Consider the following 6,406-nt stretch of genomic DNA (forward strand, 5'->3'; position numbering starts at 1 on the left):
CCTAGAGGATGCTGCTTTCTCGGATAGTTATATAAAACTTCAAGCAAATCACATTAATAGTTTTTATTACACTAGAGTAGATTGACAATACTTAACTTTGGGTCGCAAGCAAATGGCGACATGCAACTAATCAAAGTCCTTCGCTGTGTACAATGTCCATGCAAGTTATTCACCGTCGTTCATAAGTCACTGCTCTCGTTAATATCACTGCTCTTCTAGTGCTCTCTTCTAGCCCAGGTCTGCTAGTGCGCGTCTTCTACTGTCCGCCGAGGCTGGCAGGAGGGGTGCTTATAATTCTCTTCGGATAGAGGTCGCTCCTGTCTTGGTGCGGTCCTAGTCAGCGGACTATTGGCTGACGTCGTCTCACAGATTTCTGTGCTCTTGCGTTCATCTTCTTGCCGCCACTTGTCGTTACGCCGGAACAAATACACAACTGAAACAGTCTTAAAAGTGTTTTGGATGATTCACTGTAGTCCTTTTTTGGAACTGCATTCAGTACTGCAGTACGATTTTATTGGATATCTTTAAGGGTGTCGTAGCGGTGTCCTTTCATTGCTAATTTCAAATCTGTATAACAGCCAGAAGTCCGGTGAGGACAAATCCGGCGAATACGGCGGGTGATCCACGACTGTGATCCATTTGCTGACCAAAATTTCGTGCGTTATGGCCTGTGTCATTGTCATGGAGGAGCGGCCGGGAATCTGCCTCTCGGTATTCCGGTCAATTTCCACCCAAATCTTGCCCACAAATACAAAGCTTAACAAAGCTGCCTCGCCGCTCCACCGCCTTTTCCGGATAAGTGCTAGACACGTCCTTTAATATTCGCAGCCAGAACGCCTGCTTATCGATTGTAAGATACCCCCTTCTGTTCAAGCCACATTTTATTACCTTATTTTCCAGTTTACAATGTTGTATAGCGTCTGTAGATATTACATAGCATTCAGTGAGTAAAGTGATACTGCAGAAGGCACACAGCCAGGAGTAAGGTTCCAGTTCCCACACTGGCTGAAGGACCCAGTGGACCATACGGCGTTACCAGTGGACGGTGATGTGAGCCAATGTGGTGAGAGATGAGAACGCCCATTACGTCAGCAGCGAGGTATGTAGGGAATGCACAGTTATTCTCGCGTGAAGCAGAGTAATCTTGCTTACTAAATATTGTCTAATAAAAGTCTCTTTTTCCAATGCAGATGAAATGTCCGAACGTAGGATGTACAAAGGATAGGAGACATGGGAGGACGAAGCCAGGCTGAGCACATCACTTTTCCTTAAGAAATTAAAAATTTATTTCAAAATATGCCAACAAATACAATGGTAATTAAAGCCACAATCTTCTCTTGCACCTGATGCATAATAATGAACAGCAAGTTTCTCCTACATAAGCAGTCTTTAAGACAAGAGAAATACCAATTTAAACAATAAGCTTCACTTACACAAGCAAATTGATAATCGAGAAACAAAAATGGAAATGACTACTTTTTATCACAATGAGTAGGATGAAGCCACCCTTACCCCCACAGGGGCCATTTCTAAAACTTTCTAGATAACAAGTTAAAGTAATACAAAAATTTAAATGGCCATAAAACCCTTAAATAAAGCCCGCACAAGTTACACAACAACCAAGAGCATGAATCAATCGCCCGCATCTCGTGGTCGTGCGGTAGCGTTCTCGCTTCCCACGCCCGGGTTCCCGGGTTCGATTCCCGGCGGGGTCAGGGATTTTCTCTGCCTCGTGATGGCTGGGTGTTGTGTGCTGTCCTTAGGTTAGTTAGGTTTAAGTAGTTCTAAGTTCTAGGGGACTTATGACCACAGCAGTTGAGTCCCATAGTGCTCAGAGCCATTTGAACCATTTGAACCATGAATCAATCCTCCAAGATAGAGGTTTAAATTCACAGCTTTAAGTCTGGTAATCTTCCCGTGAGTTACAAGAAGTGTGCATCCAAGTTAAGGCAAGCTGACTAAAAAATGGCAGTGAATTACAGATGGAATTTAAACGTTCAGAAACTTAAGAACAGTAAATGTTTGTAAATTCAAGTACAGAAAATAGATTCTTAAGTTCGTCATGTTACATCACAAGACAGAGCTAGCTCCAACAGGCAGTTACTTAAAACCATCCATCAAATAGAAAATCCGGAAAATTTATCCTGTTTATTAGCTGCGGCTGGAATCAAGACTCCAGGGAGAGCTAACAGCTACTGGAGACACCGTCCGGGTACATGCACAGGCCGAAATACAGGAGTACGTACCCGCGGGGAAGTGCGGCGTCAATTACAATGTCACAGCTCAGAAGGCAAGGGTGTCAACAAATAGCATGCACATTACAACACTAAAGTCAAGAGCTCTGGCAATAAGGTCTTTAAGGCGTTTAAAGACATACTGAAGCACTTAAAGTGACATAACGCTCGGTCAACAATTACTTACCTCTAAGTTAAATGAATAGGCTTCAACCTTTCAATTATAAGTAGAAGTTTCAATTACTGTGCTAAAATCACCAATATAAAAGGATGACACTTGTGATAACCAATAGCAGATTTACCAACAGTCATCGAATGCTCTTTTGAAACTACAGAATAGTAGATACAAGCTTACCTGCCTGGCACGAACTTTAGATTTGACATCTAAAGATAAGATTGAGGTTACAGACCCTCAACATTAGTTGAAAGCTAAGGAACAACAAGTGGAAACACCACTGCACATTAAGTACCGTCGGCAGAATTGAAGCAGAACACTTCGAAGACAAATTTACCACTTCAGTCAGTGGCCCATCTAAGCGAACATTCATGTAACCCGAAGCTAACTCGCGGATTCTAACAGACCAGCTGCCCATATAACACTTCTTATACACACATTAATTAGAAATGACTAAGCAAATCGGCAAGGTTACACTCGCAGCTTCAAATAGGTTACAATATTTGCAAGAAAACCTCATCTTCCAAACTCCACAGGCGAGGTTCACTGAGGGAATAAACACAATACGCACCATAGCTTCTTTAGTACTCCACATGCCAATATTCAGAGCACTATTCCGGTCGCCAATATCCAAGCTGCACACGGCGAGAACATTCCAAAAGACAAATTGATGGTGCACTCTCTCTTCAAAATCCAGAAATCAGCCACAATGGATGCTCTCGTGCATACGAATCCGAATATACCAATAGACCCCAACGGCCACCGTGTCTGCTGACTGGTCCCTCAGTCAATACCTGAGGCCGCCTCGTACCAACAACAACTCGCCAGCCGCGGCACGGGTCCCGCATTTTCCTCACTCGCAAACAGCGATAAAACGAGCGAATTGGTGCGACACGGGAGCCTCCAATCGGCACGCCAGTCAATCAAAGGATCCAAAGATAGCACAACGCCACCAGGGCTCAACAGATATTACGAGAAGCCTACAGGTCATGAGTACTTTTTACAACAACATTACAACGCCAGAAATTTATCATCTCAATAAGTAAATGAATAATGTTTAAGACAGTAAGACCTCTAAAACTAAAAAAAAAAAGTTTCTTTAAAAATATCCCTATTTTGTAGCGCACATGTTCCTCAATAGTTTGATGTACAAAACATATATATTTGAGAGATTATAAGGCACGTTATTTGGTCTTGAGTGTACCAAGATGCAGCGCCACATCCCTTTGCACAGTATCGTTCTGTCATACGTAAGTGTATTTCACTCTGTGGAATTCGAATGTTTATATTTGCGCCAGAGATTGTCATACGTGAGACAAAGGACTATTGATGTAGATACTTTCTCTGCTGCTATCGACATGCATTGTTTTGATCGCTGAATTTGTTTGTTCTCTGTTTTGAAAGGCTTGTAGTGTGGTGTTGCGAATTTCGAAAAGATTTTCATTTGGCTTGGCAATAAGAAGGAACCCAGGGGACATGAAAAATATGAAGCAAGTAGTCTGGACCTTATACTTCCACAAAATGGCAACAGACAATAACCCTATCTACAACTTGTGCCCAAAAGGAAGTTTTATCATTGGTGTGGCCACCAAAGGTCAATTGTTGGTGGTGAAGAATATCACCAACTTCCGTAATGGAATGCATCAAATGTATATTCAGGGACCTTTCAAATTAAAAATTATTGAAGAAATGTCTTGATGGTGGTACCCAAAACTAAAATGAAAGTTTTAACCAATGTGTATGGGAAAGATGGCCAAAAACTATTTTTGTGGGATGAAATGCACTTGCTGTCGGTGTTTATCATGCAGTTTCTTGTTTTAATGATGGTGTACAAAGCAGGAAATATGTTTTAGAGAAAATGGGAATTAAGCCCAGAGTGAACTGTATCAAAGCTTTGTATGTGATGGACAGACAGCGTGTAGTGAAAGCAGATAAATCATTTTTGGATGTGATCAAATCAAGAAGAGTGCAACACAGGAAAGTCAGAAGGAAGAAAACTGATTTATAAAATGAAAAAGAACCCGCTTATGGTGCTGGACAGTTCTAAAAGAATGCCAAATACAAGGAGAAACTTTCTGCAAAACACAAATTTCTCTACTTATGTGGTGTGCATACTGCAAGGCCTTCAGTACACACACCATCAGATTATTTGACTTGTCGCTCTAACGAAGTAGGTGAGTGCCAGCAATATGTCTCATGGTCTTATCGTGGCGGATTTATCTTCTGCCGTTAGGTCAGACGATAGAAATGCCACTTGCCCGCTTAGAGTAGCAGATTGACGGTGACCAATTTTAAACAGAACTTGATTAATTTTCACACACATTTATTAAAATAATAACAAGCATAAAAATTACTTAACTTGGTTCTGGATGTTATTGACAATCTGAAGTTCCTTTGGTATTGATACGTTTATCTTATTCTCACATATATCTCTGATACTTGACAAAAGTGTCTATACATTTATCTTCATCACTATGTACAGGAATATGGTAATTTTATTAGGTGCAGACTGAAACTTGACTATAGACTGGTACAGACAAATGCAGACTGGTACAGACTAATGCAGACTGGTACAGACTAATGCAGACTGGTACAGACTAATGCAGACTGGTACAGACTGGTGCAGACAAATGCAGACTGACTAATCAGAGGTCTGTACACTCGTTATAATACCTCGCGCATTCATGTATCACTGCGCAAGTGTGATCTGCGAGGAGAAAAGGTTCTATGTTAGCAGCAATCTCATTGGCTGTGTTACATATTAATACGCGGATCGGCGGAAGAAGAATTTGGTCCGTCTCTATGGCAGCGCCATCTCGTAGTGCGGAGACGGACGAGCGCTGCGCCTGCGCTGTTGTGCTTAGGGGCCATGCTCTAGTGGGAAAGTTGTCTATGCGCTGACTACGCAGAACTATGTACATAACAACTTAGGTACATTTAAAATCCAAAATAAATATCCTAGTGTTGTTGTTGTTGTGGTCTTCAGTCCTGAGACTGGTTTGATGCAGCTCTCCATGCTACTCTATCCTGTGCAAGCTTCTTCATCTCCCAGTACCTACTGCAACCTACATCCCTCTGAATCTGCTTAGTGTATTCATCTCTTGGTCTCCCTCTACGATTTTTACCCTCCACGCTGCCCTCCAATGCTAAATTTGTGATCCCTTGATGCCTCAAAACATGTCCTACCAACCGATCCCTTCCTCTAGTCAAGTTGTGCCACAAACTTCTCTTCTACCCAATCCTATTCAATACCTCCTCATTAGTTACGTGATTTACCCACCTTATCTTCAGCATTCTTCTGTAGCACCACATTTCCAAAGCGTCTATTCTCTTCTTGTCCAAACTGGTTATCGTCCATGTTTCACTTCCATACATGGCTACACTCCATACCAATACTTTCAGAAACGACTTCCTGACACTTAAATCTATACTCGATGTTAAAAAATTTCTCTTCTTCAGAAACGATTTCCTTGCAATTGCCAGTCTACATTTTATATCCTCTCTACTTCGACCATCATCAGTTATTTTACTCCCTAAATAGCAAAACCCCTTTACTACTTTAAGTGTCTCATTTCATAATCTAATCCCCTCAGCATCATCCGATTTAATTTGACTAAATTCCATTATCCTCGTTTTGCTTTTGTTGATGTTCATCTTATATCCTCCTTTCAAGACACTGTCCATTCCGTTCAATTGCTCTTCCAAGTCCTTTGCTGTCTCTGACAGAATTACAATGTCATCGGTGAACCTCAAAGTTTTTACTTCTTCTCCATGAATTTTAATACCTACTCCGAATTTTTCTTTTGTTTCCTTTACTGCTTGCTCAATATACAGATTGAATAACATCGGGGAGAGGCTACAACCCTGTCTCACTCCTTTGCCAACCACTGCTTCCCTTTCATTCCCCTCGACTCTTATAACTGCCATCTGGTTTCTGTACAAATTGTAAACAGCTTTTCGCTCCCTGTATTTTATCCCCGCCACATTCAGAATTTGA

The sequence above is a fragment of the Schistocerca nitens genome, chromosome 9 (assembly GCF_023898315.1).
Source record: "Schistocerca nitens isolate TAMUIC-IGC-003100 chromosome 9, iqSchNite1.1, whole genome shotgun sequence".
Taxonomy (NCBI): Eukaryota; Metazoa; Arthropoda; class Insecta; order Orthoptera; family Acrididae; genus Schistocerca; species Schistocerca nitens.